General features: G+C 48.5%; 1 pseudogene; it reads right to left on the bottom strand.

The window, feature by feature from the left end:
* LOC107109782 overlaps window positions 1–19561 on the bottom strand; it is a 100211-nt pseudogene extending 80650 nt beyond the window's left edge.
* Between the last annotated feature and the right edge of the window lie 378 nt (window positions 19562–19939).

Below are 19939 nucleotides of genomic sequence, written 5' to 3' on the forward strand. Positions count from 1 at the left end.
CTGGAATAGTAACTGGATTCTTGTTTCTATATGTTCAGCTATGCTGGAAAAGCTTGGGTTTCGTTGTTTTATTTCCTTCACTGTCTAGTTCTGTTTTATATATTTTTGCACCTTAAATAAATAATTATGTTTTTACTCTGTCGTGGTTTTTGCCTTCACTAACCTCAAAGCCTTCATCCAGAGCCTTGGCTCTTGACTACCTACCAGTTAGCTGTTTTGTCTTGAAACCTCAGACAGCAGTCCCACTCTGCAGAGCTGACTTTTCTTGTTAAGTTCCCTAAGAAGCCAGCAGGCTTGGTCTTTCTCTCCCTGGCTGTTGGGATAGATTGAGAGACCTGGTGGCAACCTACCAAGACTAGGGTGAGTTTTAGACTCCCTCTGGTACTTTGTAATTAGCAAACTAATAAATTAGCAAACTAATTTATGCAGTAGCCAAATTGCTTGCTCACAGCTTTAATGCCAGTAGCTCACAAAGTAGAATGTTTGCTCACGAGACTCCACAGAGGGAGCATTGGTCTCTTGTCAAGAGAGAAGCCACCTGAGAGGTATTTTCTAGCCACTTCTCCCTAAGTTCACTGCTCTCTGATTCTTTGCAGGGGTCGGCCACCTCCCCGCACACTCTGGAGGTTACTCCTCAAGGCCACACACTGAGGCCTGTTCATTAGTTCACACCGTTCACCTGTGAATCTGTAATTGGAGGGAGAACTCCCTCTCACCCTGGAAAGTTCCATGAACACTGCCCAGAGATTCCGTGAGGAAGTCAGAAGGCTACGTCCCGCATTTGTCTATGAGTGTGGTTAGAGAGAAAAATCATTTTTCCCTTTTTACCCTTTCCTTCCACTTCCTCCTTGCTGCCAAGAAAAATATTTGTATTCTACTCTGGAATCCTTTGCTTTGAGAACCAACTGCACTGAGCTTGGACTCCAGGAAGAAAGTGTAGCTGGTCAGTTTTGCTATTTTGTGCATTTCACTCCCACTGAACTATATGACTTCTTTATATACCTTTCTTTGAATTTCTTCAATAAAAGCCTTCCTTTGCTTTATGGTGAGTGTTCCTCGGGGAGTTAGTGAGGCCAAACCCAGGTCAAGCTTGGTGACGTTACTGCACCAAGGCAGGTTGAGGCCCGACAGTCTCCCACCCAAATTCTGAGCGGGACACACCCTGCTTAGCTTCCAATGAGATCGGGCCAGCCTGGGCCATCTGGGTCAGGAGGACTGGGGTCCTTCGTGGAAGGAATGATTTCTGCCTTCAGCATCTGTCAATCAAGAGAAAGGGGAGCCTTACCCAGAGCGACCACATTCTGATGATTCTCCTCCATGACCTCCTTGTGAAGCCTCCTTTGGTCCGGATCCAGCACGGCCCACTCCTCCACAGTGAAATGAACAGACACTTCCTCAAAGGTCACCAGGCCCTGAAAGGGGGGGGGGGAGAAACACACCCTCTGTCTTCACAGAGAACATAAAAATCTTTCCCTGCCCGAGGGCAATCTAAAAAGACTACAATAAGATGTTGATATTCAGGACACACACAACCCTCCATCAAATGCTTCATTTTGTACCCCGTGAGCAGAACAGACAGCAGCCAAGGGAACGTGGGCACTCCATGAAACTGCTGAGCGGTCGGGTTAGAACGGATAAAAGGAAGTACTTCTTCAACCAAAGAGTGATTAACACATGGAATTCACTGCCACAGGAAGTGGTGGGTGCTACAAGCATGGACGGCTTCAAAAGGGAATTAGATAAGCATATGGAGCAGAGGTCCATCAGTGGCTCTTAGCCACAAGGTATAGATAGGGGCTCTGGGGCAAGTGATGCTCTGTCACTTTTTTGCTTGGGGGGGGGGTCAACAGTGGGAGGGCTTCTAATGTCCTGGCCCCACTGGTGGACCTCCTGATGGCACCTGGTATTTCTGGCCACTGTGTGATACAGAGTGTTGGACTGGATGGGCCTTTGGCATCTCTTATGTTCTTATGAGACAGACAGAGAGTCTCCCTTGCCTAAGCAGGGTGGGGGAAGCACCCAGGGGCACGATCCGTAGTTCCACACTTACCCCACCAGGCTGCACAGAAGCAGCTTTCTCTCTGCCAGAAAGAGGTGGCAAAGAATGTGTCCTTGGCTTTATGGCACCACCTGGAAGGATAAAAAGGGAACTGTGTGGCATGCTGTACTTCCCAGGTACTTTGCATTTCAGTCCCATTGGGGGGAAAATAATATTTTATTTATTTATTAAATTTATATCCCGCCCTCCCCCGTAGGGCTCAGGGCGGCCTACATGGCAAGAAATCTTGCTAGTAAAAACATCAAATAATTTAGTACATTTAAAACATATTATACAATTTAAAACCCTCTCAATACATTAAAGTGTTCAAACTACAATTCATCCATTCCGGAATCTTAGAGAGATGACAACCACACCCACAACCAGACATCCCCGGTAGGCATTCCATGTCCTCCATGATGTTAAAACAGATGTTTCTACCTTCCTTCCTAGAGCCCTTCCCCCCCCCAATGATGGTGATGTAACCGGGGGGGGGCGGGGGCGGGGGCGGCCCCTAGTCGAATAAAATCCTCCCTCTCTTGGCTTATGGTTCCAACTACTCTTGCATCCTTATTTCAGATCATTGTTTGCTTCCACACTACCAACACATCCAGTCTGGAGATGGTTACCATATACAAAACTGTGGTCTGTTTCTCCAGAATTCACAGAACTAAGAAGGAAGAACTCTGTAATGGAAGGAACGGGCAACTGAAAACGAAGGACGGAAAAGCAGCTACCAGTTCCAAGCATCTCTTTGCATGTCAGCAAGACCAGAACATGAGGAAAAAAATCCGTCTTGCTCTGGGTGAAGGCCCAGCAGCTATCCTTTTGACACCCTAGCTAGGTGACACAGTGTGAAATCCCACTGACACATCTTGTTTATTACGGTTGCATGCCTTCTTCTGGATTCTCCCCCGGTCTACAGTCCTTGCCCAAATACATGATTTCACCCTACTAGGAATCTTTGTTGTTGAATTCAGATATCCCACTTTGAAAGGCACTGACGGTCTGACGCTATCCTCGCTCCTAATCTGCTTAATGATTGATTGAAATGTCTTTTAATTATTTTTATATTCTGCCTCAAGTCCCAGCTAGAAAGGTGAGCATAAATGAAAATATTATTATGGATAGTATAGCTATAATAATTGTATTGGTAATACTAATCACAGAATATCATATTCATAGAGAACGACAAGCCCAGTGACATCATACTGTCAAACCTGGGTGATCCCAGACCAGTTTCTGACCAGACTTTCCCTACCCTGGCACTGAACAGCTAGTCAGATCAATCATACGTTTGAAAGCACCCAGCAGCCGCCCTCCATCACCATCCTTTCGAGTTTTTTCCGGCTCTGGACACTCCTTGTCCTGTTGAATTTCTAAACTGAGAAGGTGGAGCAGAGTATCTTTCCCACAGAGAGCCAGGAGAGCATAAAAGCAGGGGAACCCCCCCCCCTTACACTCAAGGAGGCCACAGAGGAGGAAGGACCCCCCCCAGGGGTCATTTCGTAGAAAAAGAGCTAGGGGAACTCATTAGCATAACTCATTAGCATATGCCACACCCCCTGACATCAGGGGCTCGGCGGTGAGGGGGCGGGGCTTCGTCATGTGCCCCGCCCCCTGCACCTCACCTGGGGGAACTGCGTTCCCCCCGAAATGACCTCTGACCCCCCCTTTTGATCTTACCTGGAAGAAAGGGTCCGGGATAACACTCCTGCGTGATCTTCTCCTGCACCTAGAACAGAGGTGGGGATCCCAGAAAGGGGAGACTAATGAGAAAAGGAAGAGGAAAACAGGGGTTGGTGGGTTTCAAAAAGCAGGAGCCATCTATGTCAGCTTCGATGGTATCGTTCTTCATCTCCTGTGCCCCTTTCCACACACTACCAAGATGAATCCCTCTCACCTGCTGGTCCTGACTCCTGTCCTCTGCCTGGCTGAGGAGGAAGCCTTCTGCCAGGGCCACCGCCTGGGAACTGGTCTCCGGCCCGCACTCCCTCACCCAGCTCTCCATCTCCGGGGGCAGGACGGCCAGGAACTGCTCTAGGATCACCAGGTCCAGCATCTCCCTCTTGCTGCGCCTCTCCGGCTTCAGCCACTGGCGGCAAAGGCGGTGGAGTCGGCTGCAGACCTCCCGGGGCCCCTCCGCCTCCTGGTAGCCGAACTGCCGGAATTGCTGGCGCTGCACATCTAGAGGGAGGGTGCTGTCCCCCAGGCTCTTCTGCACGGTTCCTTCCCACAGCATTCTTCTGCTCCCAGAGTTTTCAGTCATACCCAGAAAAGGGGCTCTGTGGTAACATTCCTGCGTGATCTTCTTCTGTGCCTTCAAAAGAAATGGGGATCCCGGAAAGGGGAGATGGATGAGGAAAGGAAGAGGAAACCAACTGGTGGGTGGGGGAGGTCTATACTTGCTGGGGTAATTTGTGTGGATTTTGAGAGTATCCTGTTCATATTCTGCCCCCCTCCCCACCTGCTGGTCCTGACTCTTCTCCCCTGCCTGGCTGAGGAGGAAGCCTTCTGCCAGGGCCACCGCCTGGGAACTGGTCTCCGGCCCGCATTCCGTCACCCAGCTCTCCATCTCCAGTGGCAGGATGGCCAGGAACTGCTCCAGGACCACAAGGTCCAGCAACTCCTTCTTGCTGTGCCTCTCTGGCTTCAGCCACTGAAGACGGTGGAGTCGGCTGCAGACCTCCTGGGGCCCCTCTGCCTCCTGGTAGCCGAACTGCCTGAACAGCTTGTGCTGCACATCTGGAGGGAGGACGCTGCCCCCCAGGCTCTTCTGCAGGGCCCCTTCCCGCAGCTCCCTTCTGCTTCCAGCCTCACTCAAATCAAGGTTTTTTCCTGTGTTTGGCTCTCTCCTCATCCTCCCTTCCTCTCTAAGTAGCCTTCACCTGGACTGCTGGACTGCTTTCCTCCTCTGTCAGATTCTTCTAGAAAGGCAAGGGCCAGGTCTGTGACCTCCTACAAAGCCAAGACTGGTTTTTGGTCAAGATTTTACGTGTGTGTATACACACACACACACACCTGAAGAAATGAGCTCTGATTCACAAAAGATCATACTAGAATCAAGGGTGTTAGTCTTCTGGACTTTATTTTGTGACAACACACAAAAACTGAAAAAAGTGAATAAGCAGCAGGAGGGAGCAAGTAGTGCAGTGATTAGTATTCCAAATTAGATCTGGGAGACCCAAGTTTGAATCCCCACCCTGCCACAAAAGCTGGCCGGGTGACCTTGGGTCAGTCACACACACTCAGGCTAACATACCTCGCAGGGCTGTTGTGAAGATAAAGTGGAGAAGGGCAGAACATGGCAAAACCCCATGGATCTCCACGGGGGAGACAAGTGGGATATGACGGATATTAGGAAGGAAAGTTGGTACTTTAGGTAATGTCCCCAAAGTATGCTGAGTCACAGAAGGCACCCAGAAAAGAAGATTTGCTGGCAGGAGTGAAAAGAAAAGAAATACATCTTCAGAAAGCCATATGGGGATGCCAGCCTCCAGGAGGGACCTTACTGCTCAACTCCAGACTACAGAGATCAGTTCCCCTGGAGAAAACGCAAGCCTTGGAGGATGGACTGTACCCCACTAAGGTCCCCATTCTCCCCAGGCTCCATGCCCAAATTTCTGGGAGTTTCTCAGCCTGGACCTAGCAACCCTATCTCCCCCCCTCCCCTGCCGTTGGCCAGGTAGAACCTAGCAACCCTAATAGCGGAGTGGAGAGGGGATCCTTCCAGAAATCCAAGTTTGCTCTTCCAGTCCGCACCTGCACCGCAGCAATGCCAGGCGGAGGACAAGAATTTCAACAAAAGGCCCAAAGACGGGCCATTTGGCGGGAGTCTGGGGACAGCGGCAGGATGCAGAGGGGGGGGGGAGCAGAATGCGCACATACCACATTACAGGAAGAACTCTGCTCTGCTGCCAGTGAAGGGGGGCTTCCCGGGAGCGAGTGTAAAAACTGAGTCTGTTGGTCCATGATGTTAAAGAAAGTATGGCTACACTATAGGGTCTGGGTGGTCAATCGTGCAGGAATCTATGGAACACCCCAAACACGACGGGCCACCCCTACCCACTGCTCCAGCGTCAAAACCACAGAGATATTTTGCAAATGAAATGTGTTTTTTTTATCCCTTACCTATTTTTTCCCCGAAAACTCCACCGGCGCGGCTCTGCCTTTCCCGCCCCCACCGGCGTGAGCCAATCAGAAAGCAACTGGGGCAGTGGCTCGGGAAGTGATGGTGGCAAGTCACGTGGCCTTCTCGGTCGAGGCCTCTCTAGGAATGGAGACTCCTTCCATTTAACCCTTAGACTGACTCTCTGCAGAAGGCAAAAAGGACCTCCTCCTGGGCTTCGCCTTTCCAGAGGGGGCATCTGTTTGTCCAGCAAGCCGAAGACAGGATTAAACCCCTTTCCCAACCCAGCTTCAGCTGATTCTTGTCTCTAAGAGTCTAAGTTGTACGGCTGTGGAGAGGAAAGCACTCCAGAGAGTTGTTATTACAGCCCAGAAGATCATTGGCTGCCCTCTCCCACTCCTGGAGGAAGTGTATAGTTCTCCATGTTTGAAAAAAGCAAAGAACATTTTGCAGGATTTGTCACATCCTGAACATTCCCTGTTTGAACTGCTGCCTTCGGGCAGAAGATATAGGACGATTAAAACAAGGACAAATAGATTAAAGAATGGTTTTTATTCGAGAGCTATTATTGCCTTAAATGCTGTATGAAATTGGAATTTGGGTGACATTGGTGGTTTTAAGTTGCTATGTGAACCTTAAGGGAGTTATGGGACAGTTGTGAATGGTGTGTGAGTGTATATGAATATTGTTGTAGATCACCGAAATGACTGCATCTTTAATTTCGTTGTACTATGTACAATGACAATAAAGTATATTATTATTATTAGAGGGAACCTGAGGTTCAGAAGGGGGGGGGGGAGGCAAATTAGGAATCTTTCTGTATATCTTGGGGAAATGCCATCTTCTGTTCCCTAAGAGAGTTGCCAGGTCTGAGTTAAGAACATTAAGATAAGCCAGTGTTGGATCAGGCCAGTGGCCTGTCCAGTCCAACACTCTGTGTCACACAGTGGCCAAAAACACCAGGTGCCATCAGGAGGTCCAGCAGTGGGGCCAGGAGTTGGGAACTAGCTGGAGATTTTGTTGATGGAGCCTGGGGAGGCGAGATACTTCAGCAAGGTATAATGCCATAGAGTCCACCCTCCCAAAGCAGCCATTTTCTCCAGGTGAGTTGATCTTGGTCATCTGGAGAACAATAGTAATAGCTGGAGGTCTCCAGGTGCGACCTGGAGGTTGGCAACACTATCCATGCCAGGGGGATGATGCGGCGAGTCTTCTGGCTGAGATCACTGGCTTGAGCCACACAGAATATTATTTCCCAGGCATCAGCTGTGTTTGTTCCCCCCCCCCCCCAAGAGAAGAATTTGTTCTGGGAGGTTGGCTTGATTTGGGGTGGGTGGGGTGTGCAGGGGAGGGAATTGGGATTCAAGGTCTGGGATCTACTTCCTCCCTGCCTGCAACTTTTTCCTGCCATGTCGTTCCAAGAGTCTGTCTGGTCACTGCACCTCAAAAATATACCTCTGAAAAGCTGATGCGGCAACCGTGGGGAAGCAAAGCAGGTCTATGTTCGGTCAGAGCCTGGCTGGAAGCCCTCCCGAGAATCTTCTCCTCCAAGCATAGATGACCCCGGAGCAGGCCTGTATAATTCTGATGAAAACCTAAAACCAAATTGGTTAATACATGATGGCAATCCAGTTATACCCAAGCACTAGGTTTGAGTTGCCTGAGAGCCCAAAGGACTGGTATACTAGACAAGGAGGTCCGGGCCAGACACCCAAGGCACAGGTGACAGAAGAGAATACACAGTTGTAGGTGGGTTAGAGCAGGGGAGGCCAAGATCGGCATTCACCGCCTCAACCAAAAGCTCCGTTTTACAGGCCCTGTGGAACTGTAACAAATCCCGCAGGGCCCCGATCCCACAGGGGAGCGTGTTCTGCCAGGCTGGAGCCAGAGCTGAAAAGGCCCTGGCCCTGGTTGAGGCTAAACAGATGTCTTTTGAGGCCAGCGATTGCCAGGAGATGTTGTTTTGATTCATGTAAGGCTCTTCAGGGGACATATGGGGAGAGGCGGTCTTGCAGCGATGTTTGTCCCTGACCACACAGGGCCTTAAAGGTTAATACTGTAACCTTGAATCTGATCTGGTACTCAACTGGAAGCCAATGCAGCTGACAGAGTCCTGGCTGAATGTACGCCCACAGAGACGTCCCAGTGCACCAGCTGAAGTTTCTGTGTCAGGCTCAAGGGCAGCCCTGCATAGAGTGAGTTGCAGTAGTCCATCCCGTTGGTGACCATTGCATGGCTCACCATAACCAGGTCGTGGGAAGAGAGATAGGGTACCAATTGCCTGACCAGCCGAAGATGGTAAAAGGCCAATCTGGCAACGTTTACATCCAGGATCATGCCTAGACTCCTCGCCATTGGCGCCAGTGTTAACATCCCCCCCCCCCCCCCCCAAGGGGAATCTCACCCCACCCCAACTCAGCTACAGGACCTCCATCTTCGATGGATTGAGTTTCCACCAGCTCTGCTGTAATCAGTCACAGCCTCTAAGACCCTGGCCGGAACCTCTGGGGCGGAGTCTGGCTAGCCACCCACCCACAGATACAGCTGGGTTGGGATGGGTTGGGCTGGGTTGTCACCAGGATGCTGATGACAACCCATCCCAACCCCCCGGATTAACTGGGCGAGGAGGCGCATATAAATGTTAAACAATGTTAAACAACGCCGGGCAGAGAATCACTCCCCGAGGGATGCCACAAAACCCTCTCCCCAAGTGCCAACCTCTGTCCCTGACCATGGAGAGGGGAGACCAACCATTGCAAGGCTGTTCCCCACATCCCCATGCCAGTGAAGCGGTGGGTCATCAGATCGTAACTGACCATGTCAAACGCTGCTGTTAAGTCAAGCAACAACAGCAGCACTGACCTGCCTTGATCCGGGTGTCTCCAGAGGCTGTCCATGAAGGCGACCAATGCTGCCTCCATCCCATAGCCAGGGCAGAAACCAGACTGGAAGGAGCCCAGGATAATTTATCCATTAGGCATAGGACCTCCTCTCGTCACCTCTATCCGACTCAGGTCTTTCAACACCCCTCCTGAAACTGGCAGTTGGAGAGTGGTCAAGCACCTCCCGTCTTCCACAGTGGAGGTCCCCGGCAAGTTTGAGGTCTCTAGTTTGCACAGGATCCCTTTTATACACTCCTGAACCTCCTGCACCTGTCATTTTCCCAGAAAGCACTTTCCTGGGGGCACCTTCATGGGGTGGGGGCATAACTTGGACCCCGTAAATCCAATTCTCCCCACGCTTGGAGAACAGGTAGAGGAGAGTCAGCTGGAGACCCCCTGCAAGTTTGGTGTCTCTAGCACACAAGGGGACCTTCTACCACATCATGAACCTCACAAACTGAACCAGTTTAATGCCTAAAAGTTTGTGATGGTTCATGGCGCATGAACCAAGAAGGCCACGAATCACAAACTGAACCACATTTTCCGTGTTCATGCCCATCCATAATGATAATAGTCAACACAACACACCAAGCAGTTCCAGATGCTTCAGGCTCAAAGGTAAATGGCCTTGTTGGGCGTTCACAATGAGATGAATGCCTTTCTGTGATCTTCAGTCTCCTCACAGAAGCTCCTCCACCACAGCTCACAATAGTTTTGGTAGTATGGTAAACGTTGTCCACTATCAGTCACTTTACATTTGCTTAACATGGGTGAAGAACATTGTTTCCTGGGAAGTCTGAAAAGAGCAAAACCTCCACTTTGGAATTTAAAACTGTTTTAAAATCTGGGCGAGGAACAGGCTGGGAAGGAGGAAGTCAGTCAAGGCTCACCTTAGCTACCTCTTAAGAAATGCTAACAGGTGTAGGTAGAGTCAAGAGCTCCTCCTTCCCCCAAGCAGGGAACAGAGATTTGGAGGACAAGAATACTGAACAGCCTTCACGAAGGAGACTCCAGAAGATCTCCAGGAAATGCTTCTTTGACCTGGCGTGACCTGGTCAGCAGGTGGAGAAAAAGATATGATAAAAACTCCTTGCAGGAGGAAGGAGGTCTCTCTTCCTTGGGTGCTGTGTCTATGAGCGCACCCAAACCTCTCAACTGGGAAGACAGCCACTGACCATGTGCTTGCCGCAAGAACTGGAGCAAGCTTCAAAGTAATGGTAACCCTATAGGGATCTGTAACATCCAAGCGAAAAGGAGCCTATCCTATTTTAACATCTGATTGGGCATGTATAGAGAAAGGGACAGAGGATTTGTGTTTTACCCATATCTTTTGAAACCCCTTGCTCAGTCTGGTGCTGTACTAAAAGTAGGCTTGTAAACATTTTATGACTTTTGATGTTGGCAGTGTTCTCTGTACCACACAGACCTCCACTGTCTTGGACACACTATTTTAAAAGGTACACCAGGGGGAAGGCAGGCAGTTAGCAAGTGGCACGCAAGGCAGTAACCTGTCCCCACCAGACACTGGGCAGTGGGAGACACAGAGGCAAGGCCTCAGAACTTGGAAGGGAAGTTGGGAGTCCTGACCCTTCCAGTGGGAAATTCCATACAAAGGTCAGGTGGCGGCAGCAAGCTACCTGAGAGTGAAAGAAAATTCTTTCCAGGTGTTGACAAAAACCTAGGAAGGCAGGGTGGAACAGGACCTGCGGGCCAGAGCAGGCATGCTTTGCCACAACCAAATTAGGAGGAGGAGAGCCAGCTTGGTGTAGTGGTTAAGTGTGCGGACTCTAATCTGGGAGAACTGGGTTTGATTCCCCACTCCTCCACTTGCACCTGCTGATGTGACCTTGGGTCAGTCACAAGCTCTGGCACAGCTGTTCCTGAAAGAGCAGTTTGTGTCAGAGTTCTCTCAGCCCCACCCACCTCACAGGGTGTCTGTTGTGGGGAGGGGAAGGGAAAGAAGTTGTAAGCCGCTCTGAGACTCCAAGTGAAGGGCGGGGTATAAATCCAATCTCTTCTTCTTCTTCTCTTTGAGGAGCTCAAGAAATAAGCATCCATCGTCATCAGCTGGCCATGCCTAATAAGAATATAAGAGAAACTATGCTGGATTCGGCCAATGGACCACCAAGTCCAACTCAGGTGCCATCATGAGATTCACCAGTGGGGCCAAAACTCCAGTAACCCTCCCACTGTTGCCCCCCCCCCCCAAGCAACAAGACAGAGCATCACTGCCTCAGACTCAAGTGTTCCATCTGTACTTTGTGGCTAATAGCTACTGATGGACCTCTGCTCCATATGTTTATCCCATCCCCTCTTGAAGCTGTCTATACTTGTAGCCACCACCACTACCTGTGGCAGTGAATTCCACATGTTAATTACTCTTTGGATGAAGAAGTACTTCCTTTTATCTATTCTAAGCCTATTGTTCATTAATTTCATTGAATACCCACAAGTTCTTGCATTATACGAAAGGGAGAAAAGAGGGAAAAGAAGAGACTGGATTTATACCCCACCCACCACTCAGTCTCAGAGCGGCTTACAATCTCCTTTCTCTTCCCCTCCCCACAACAGACACCCTGTGAGGTAGGTGGGGCTGAGATAACTCTTTCAAGGACAGCTCTGAGAGAACTTGAGACTGACTTAAGGTCACACCAGCAACTGCATAGTGGAGGAGTGGGGAATCAAACCTGGTTCTCCCAGATTAGAGTCCACACTCTTAACCACACCAAACTTGCTCCTTTCCTTCTCCAATGTATGGCCTCCCATCACATTTTAAAAGTTTAAGCAAGTATTTTATAAATAATCGTGTGAGCCACCCCACAGGAAGATCACATAGTTTACAACTGCTGGTCAAGGAAAGTTGAAGGGTACTGCCTAATGTTGACACTGGGATAGTAAAATGTAATTGGTTGCAAATGTATCCTCATGAATTTGCTTTTTTAAGAAACACTTAACACAAAACGAAACTACCGTCGTATGGTAGTGCATCCTTTGGTTTATAGAAAGTAACATAAATATTACCAATTCACCGCTTTGCAGTGCCACAATAACACAAAAAAACATGGATCCAAAGCAGAGATACGATATTTACAAGGGGTCACCCAAAATTCACCATCAAATTACATATCAAAGAAGTAATCTTCTGGAGGCTTCTCTAAGGAATGTGTTTTGATTGGATGCCACCCTCACCTGACATGGCCAGGCGAAAGAACTATAATTCATCTTATACCCAGGAGAAGTTATGCTAGCTGAGATCCTGATCTAGAGAGGCCTAAACTATGTCCTGCTTGAACCGCAGTTGCTAGCAGCGTAGACAGCTGTGGCCTTTGACTTTGGAAATTAAGGTTTGCGTCACCTAATGCTACCCCTGAAAGTGTTTAGACAGTTGAGCCAGCTTACTTTTTTTTTGCTGTGTGATTTTAGAGTGGCGCGTTGACATTAGAATAAATTCTTTGTTACCAGAAACCGAAATAAACTTTATATATCTTTTTAAAATAAACTGTTTGCCTACTTGTTTGCAACTGCCCATGGAACCAGTGTTCCCTCTAAGCTGAGTTAGCGTGAGCTAGCTTACTGTTTTCTAGCCTCCAGCTCACACATTTTTGCCATAGCTCAGGAAGGATGGTTCCAGAGCAGACTAATTTCTGCAGCAGCCAAATCGCTCACTCACAACTTTGATCCCAGTAGCTCACAAAGTAGAACTTTTGCTCACAAAAATTGCTGGGAACCCACAGGGTTCAGGCTTGAACTCCTTGATATGTCAATGTGTTGGTAACAAAAAATTTATTCTAATGCCACTCTAAAATCAGACAGCAAGAAAATAAGAAAGCAAGCTCAACTGTCTGAACACTTTCAGGACCTGAGTTAGATGGCGCAAACCTTAAATTCCAAAGTCAAAGGCCACAGCTCAGGCATTGTCTATGCTGCTAGCAATTCAAGCAGGACATAGTTTAGGCCTCTCGATCAGGATCTCAGCTAGCTCCCACTGACTACTACAGCAAGTGGGCTCTTTTTGTAGCATATTAAGTGACACACACCCTAATGTAGCCAATCCTCCAAGAGCTTACAGTAGCCCCTGTAAGAAGAGCTCAGTAAGCTCTTGGAGGATTGGCTACATTAGGGGTGTGTGGCCTAATATGCAAAGGAGTTCCTGCTACAAAAAGAGCCCAACCCATCCTTACAACAATCTTGTGAGAGATCTGGCTGAGAGTGCAACTGGCTTGTGGTCAGTCAGTAGCAATCTGTGGCAGAGCAGGGATTTGAACCTGGGTCTCTTAGATCCTAGTCTGACATTTTAACCCCTACACCACACTGAGAGCTCAGGGAAGTTCTTAACCCTCCCCCACTGTTATTAAAAAAGTGATTTTTTTCCCCACTCTCCCTTTCTGTGCTGCCTTTTCCACCAGTGGGGAAAGATGTAAGATTATTCTCCTGTCCTCCATTTTTTCCCTCACAACAAGAGCCCTGCGGAGTATTTTAAGCTGGGAAGGTGGGCCCGGGCCTATATCAGCCAGGAACCTTTAGGGGCCAGTTGGGGATTTATACCTGGGTCTCCTTGACCGTAGTCTGATATTCTAATTCCTACAACACACAGCCTCTGAAAAGTTAGGAAAGTTGTTAAATCCTCTTTGTTTTGTAACAAAGGGGCTATTTTCCACCCTCCCTTTCTGTGCCGTTTGCCCTTCCTGGCTTCTTATGAGAAAACATTTGCGTCCATTGCAAATAGCCAAGGAGAATTCTGGACATATCCTGGCCAGAATGTTCTGATTCCTTTCATCTTTGGCACTGTGAATCCCTTCATCGTTGTGAAGCAGGGGGCCAGTTTGAGAATCCTACCCTTATTTTCAGAGACACAAACAGGCAGCTGCATCCTTTAATTGTTATAGGTACAATATTATTTTATTGCATTCTTTTCTAATTCTCTAATCCAGTTTGCTTTCCACACTACCAGGAAATCTGTAGGGTGTTTTTTTTGTTCTGTATGAATTCTTTGATGGGAAGTAAGGTGTCCAAAGTGACAGAAACTTTTCCCACCCTCAAGGCCATTTCCCCTCAACATAAATTCTTTGATGGCAGGTGCTGTTTCCAGTCCCACTGAAGCTTTTTCCACACTGTAGCTATTTTTATCTTTTCTCCACAAGGTGAAATCTTTTATGGGATGTGAGATTTTCCCCCTGCGTAAAACTTTTTCTACGCTCCACACATTTCTATTTTTTCTCCCCTGTGTGAATTTTCTGATGAGAAGTAAGGCTTCCACTGTGAGTGAAGCTTTTTCCACACTCCAGGCATTTATATGGTTTCTCCCCTGTGTGAATTCTTTGATGGTAAGTAAGGTGTGCATTCTGACTAAAGCTTTTCCCACATTCCAGGCATGTGTATGGTTTCTCCCCTGTGTGAATTCTTTGATGGGAAGTAAGGCTTCCATTCTGACTGAAGCTTTTTCCACACTCCAGGCATGTATATGGTTTCTCCCCTGTGTGAATTCTTTGGTGGTAAGTAAGGCTTCCACTCTGATTGAAGCTTTTTCCACACTCCAAGCATCTATATTTTTTCTCCCCTGTGTGAATTCTTTGATGGGAACTAAGGCTTCCACTGTGAGTGAAGCTTTTTCCACACTCCCGACATTTATATGGCTTCTCTCCTGTGTGAATTCTTTGATGGGAAATAAGGTGCCCGATATGACTGAAGGTTTTCCCACATTCCATGCACTTACATCTTTTCTCACCTATGTGAACTCTTTGATGGGACATTAGGTTATCTTTACGTCCAAAGGTTTTCCCACACTCTGGACATTTATAAGGTTTCTCCCCTGTGTGAATTCTTTCATGTAAAGTAAGCTTTCCACTTTCAGTGAAGCTCTTTCCACACTGCAGGCATTTATATGGTTTCTCCCCTGTGTGAATTCTTTCATGTAAAGTAAGCTTTCCACTTTCAGTGAAGCTCTTTCCACACTGCAGGCATTTATATGGTTTCTCCCCTGTGTGAATTCTTTGATGGACATTAAGATTATGTTTCCTTCCAAAACTTTTTCCACACTGCAAACATTTAAATTTTTTCTGTCCGTCATGGGTGTTCAAATGCACATTAATGTTGGGGTTTTCAGAAATCCTTTCTCTTCTTATACTATGCTTATTCCTGTTATCTCCATTGTATATTTTCTGAACTAGTAGAATTTCATCACCCTGGAAAAAAGGGAAATTACTTCTTCCTTTATGCTTCTGGTTTTCTTCTTCCTTCTGTAGTCCTTCACAATATCCACCTTCCTCTTTCACCTCTAGATAGGAATCTTCTTTCTCCTTCACCTGACGCTCTTACATTGTATTCAATGACTCCTGTGTTTCCCACACTGAAAGAAACAGAAGTCTGTCATGAACACAATGAAAATAATGGCGTTTGAAATTAGGAATTGAACTAAATTTACTGTTGATCAGCAGTGAATATCAATGACAGGGAACAGCTTTTCCTTCTGATCGTTATTCGGAGATTGACCCTTCTCTGATGTGAACTGGCAGTCAGAAGAGCTGCCAGAAGGTGTAAGAGAAAGCCAGTGAATCTCTACCCAGGCACAGATTTTTGCGGTGGCTCAGAGGTTAAGAGGTTAATTGCCACTCTGAGTGGACAATACGTGGCTAGTCTTGGCACAAGTGCCACACAAGTTGGGGGGGAGGAGTCAGCTGTTTTCATAGGTTCAGGATCTATAGACACCATTTCAGCATTCAGAACTCATCCAAGCTCTACCGAGGGGAAGAAGAAGAGAAGAGAAGAAGAGATTGGATTTATACCCCGCCCTTCACTACCCAAAGGAGTCTCAGAGTGGCTTACAAACTCCTTTCCCTTCCCCTCCCCACAACAGACACCCTGGGAGGTAGGCGGGGCTGAGAGAGTTCTTGACAGAAACTGCTCTTTTTCAAGAACAGCTGTGCCAGAGCTTGTGACTGACCCAAGGTCACCCAGCCAGGTGCAAGTGGAGGAGTGGGGAATCAAACCCGGTCCTCCCAGATTGGAGTCCGCGCACTTAACCACTACACCAAACTGGCTCTCTAAGAAGCAACTAAGAAGGTAAGACCACGGAAATCCACCAGCCCTTGAAAGGAAACACAGGCAGCACACAATCCCACGACTGTGTGGTCAGGAAGCAATTCTTCTCCAGGCCAGTTTGGCTAGAGATCCTGGAGGTTTTTTTGTCATCTTCTGGGCATGGAACAGGGGTCACGGGGGGTGGGAAGGGAGGTATTTGTGAATTCCCTGCATTGTGCAGAGGGTTGGACTAGGTAACCCTGGAGGTCCCTTCCAGCTCTATGATTCTCTGAAAGCTCGAAGCAGCTACCTGCCAATCCCTCCTCGTCTTCAGACGTCAGGAGAAACAGCTCTTCCTCCTCTTCCAGCCAGGATATGAGGTCAGGTTTGGCAATCAGAGATCCTTTTTTCAGGGGGGGAAAAGACACCAGAAAACTATCATTGTTCGGTTATACATGAATTCAGCAATTCCGAGCCATCTTTACTATATCCCTTCAGAAATATTTAATGGGCAAGTAAGAAAGGTGGGATGGAGTTCAGTACGAGGCCAAGACTCATCCACCGGGCATTAGAAGTTCTTTGCCTACGCCAGAGAGGGAGATGCCAGCTGAGCACAAAGTCAGTGGCAGAGAGGCCAGCGGCGTTCCCTCCACAGCCAAGTCTCAACCCAGGTAAGGAAAGGCCCAGACCAGAGGGAAGCCCTTGCTCAGAAGGTCCCACTTTCTCCAGACCAGGCATCCCTTGGCCACTTGTCTGGTGCCTGCTCATGTGGTCTAGAACCAGGACTGTCAGGCAGCGGCACCTTCGAATCACAGAATCACAGAGTCGGAAGGGGCCAGACAGGCCATCTAGTCCAACCCCCTGCTCAATGCAGGACCAGCCTAGAGCATCCCTAGAGCATCTATCCACTGCTTACTGACTGCCAGTGAGGGGGAGCTTGCCGCCTCCATAGGCAGCTGATTCCACTCTTGCACAACTCTTACTGTCAGAAAGTCTTTCCTAAGATCCAGCCGGTACCTTCCCGCCCTTAATTTAAACCCACTATGGGAAGTTCTCTCCTCTGCTGCCAACAGGAACAACTCCCTGCCTGCCTCTAATTGACAGCCCTTCAAATATTTCAAGAGAGCCATCGTGTCCCCCCCCCTCAGCCTCCTCTTCTCCAGACTGAACATCCCCAAGTCCCTCAGCCTTTCCTCATAGGGCTCGGTCTCCAGGCCCCTGATCATCCACGTCACTTTCCTCTGCACCCGCTTCATTCTGTCCACATCCTTTTGATCGATACTGGAAAGGACCTTCTCAGCAAGGAGAGTCCAGAAGCCCTCCCACATCAATGGAAGGGTCATAGACGGTGGCAGAGATCAGCCACTGGGCCCAGGGTAGACAGACAGACTGAACATGTTCCTCCACATCAAGAACTTCCTTACAGTAATTCCTCACAACATGAAGTACACAGCCCAGGAGAAAAGGATCCTTACCCAGAGAGGCCACGTTCCCAAAATTCTCCAGCATGACTTCCTTGTACAGAGCCCTTTGGGCTGGAAGCAGCAGGCTCCACTCCCCCTGGGTGAAATACACGGCCACCTCTTCGAAGGACACCAGACCCTGGAAGGAGAAGAGAACACTGGGAGAGATTGTCCGGCAATCTGGAGGCAGGAGTCCCTAACATGTGGATGACACCCAGTTCTATTTCTCCTCAACAGCGGAGCACAGGGAGTCTGTGGAGGTCCTGAATAGATGCTGGGAGAAGGTACATAAATGGGTCAGGCCCAATAAACTGATAGACAAGGCTGGTCAACGAAAGACCTGGAGGAGTTGCACTCTCCCTAAAGGGGCTGATTTTACTGACATCTGGTTTTACAAACAAACACGGTTCCACTGGTAAAAAGTCATGGGGCGGTGGCTCACTGGCAGAGCCCCTCCTTGGCATGCAGAAGGTCCCAGGTTCAATCCCTGGCATCTCCAGTTTACAAAAGGATCAGGTAGGAGGTGATGTGAAAGACCTGTGCCTGAGGCACTGGAGAGCTGCTGCCAGTCTGAGTAGACAAGATTGACCTTGATGGCCCTGACAGGGCTCTTTTTGTAGCAGGAACTCCTTTGCATATTAGGCCACACACCCCTAATGTAGCCAATCCTCCAAGAGCTTACAGAGCTCTTCTTACAGGCGCTACTGTAAGCTCTTGGAGGATTGGCTACATTAGGGGTGTGTCGCTTAATATGCAAAGGAGTTCTGGTTCAGCAACAGAGCTTCTGCTTGGCATGCAGACGGTCCCAGGTTCAATCCTGAGCGTCTCCACTTGAAAATCTCAGACGGAACTCCACCTGAGACCATGGAGAACCACTGCCAGCCAGAGGAGACAAGACTGGCTTTGAAAGACTGGCTTTGATACACTGGCTTTTCTGATTCAGCATGAGGCCGCTTCCTATGCTTAGAGATACTGCTTGGGGGGGTTGTTTTATGGATTAAAAAAACCCCAATTTTAATGATTTGTTGTTTAAATGTGGGTTCAATCCAGCAGTAAATTTTTGCCACTGGAAAGGAAAGGAATTTCATCGAATCCCTGCTCCCACTAGACTCTCCCCATTTGCCCCCCTCCTGCTGTTCCTTCAGGTTTTCCTAAGAACAGCATCCTGTGCTGTAGGACAGATGGCGGAAGACGACTAAATTCCGTTCTGCTGATGAGGTTCCTTCCATCAGCAGAAGTTATTGCTGCCTCCAACCCCCAGTATTGATGGCTTTCTTTTTGAAAGCAAGCATCTGGAGAGGCAGCATAGAAAAGCTAAAAGTATCTATCTATCTATCTATCTATCTATCTATCTATCTATCTATCTATCTATCCATCCATCCATCCATCCATCCTTGGATTTATATCCCGCCCTACCCCGAAGGCTCAGGGCGGCTGACAAGGGCACAATGTGCCAAGATTATAACAAGAAAAATGCAAGTATAAAACAGTAAAATACAATAACAAATTTACAATACAAATTTAAACAATGGATAGATCTTAAACCCAACGGTAGCTTCCTGAAATCTATCATCCACTTCATGCCAGGGGCGCCTCGCCCCCCAGTGGGATCCAGACAATCGTGGTGATAGTACGACGGTGCATAGAAGGCAATGGTGGAATAGTAGTGGCGGCGGCTCCTACTCAAAGGCCTGGCGGAAGAGCTCCGTCTTGCAGGCCCTGGGGAACTGAGAAAGGTCCCGCAGGGCCCGGATCTCCTCCGAGAACTCCTTCCACCAGGTAGGAGCCGCCACCGAAAATGCCCTGGTCCTGGTTGCCGCAAATTTAACATCTCTAGGACCTGGAATTTCCAGGAGATGACAACTCCCTGACCGTAGTGCCCTTGGGGGAACATATGGAGAAAGGTGGTCCCTCAGGTAGGCTGGACCCTGACCATAAAGGGCTTTAAAGGTCAGAACCAGAACTTTGAAGCGAATCCGGTACGTTATCGGCAGCCGCGCGTGCACACACCCAGTACCTGAGCCAACTGCATGGCATCTTTTTTCATTTCACCACACAGAGGAGATGGCAGAGAAGGCATTGAGGATGTTGTTCCGCTGCTGCCTGGGAGGGTGAGAAAGAAAAAGGACAAGCAACCATTTTTTGCTGCACAGAATTCTCTAGGCCAGTCCCTGGAGCCATGCTCCCGCTAAGCTGTGGAGTCTTGTGAGCAAAAATTCTACTTTGTGAGCCACTGGCATCAAAGTTGTGAGTGAGTGAGTTGGCTACTGCATAAATTAGTTTGATCCTGAGACCTCCTTCCTGAGCAAAGACAAAAATGTGTGAGCTGGAGGCTCAAAAACTGTGAGCTAGCTCACACTAACTCAGAGGGAACACTGCCCTGGAGTGACCCCATCTCCGTATTTACTCC

This window comes from Gekko japonicus, unplaced genomic scaffold (assembly GCF_001447785.1).
Source record: "Gekko japonicus isolate JY-2015 unplaced genomic scaffold, Gekko_japonicus_V1.1 scaffold2279, whole genome shotgun sequence".
Lineage (NCBI taxonomy): Eukaryota > Metazoa > Chordata > Lepidosauria > Squamata > Gekkonidae > Gekko > Gekko japonicus.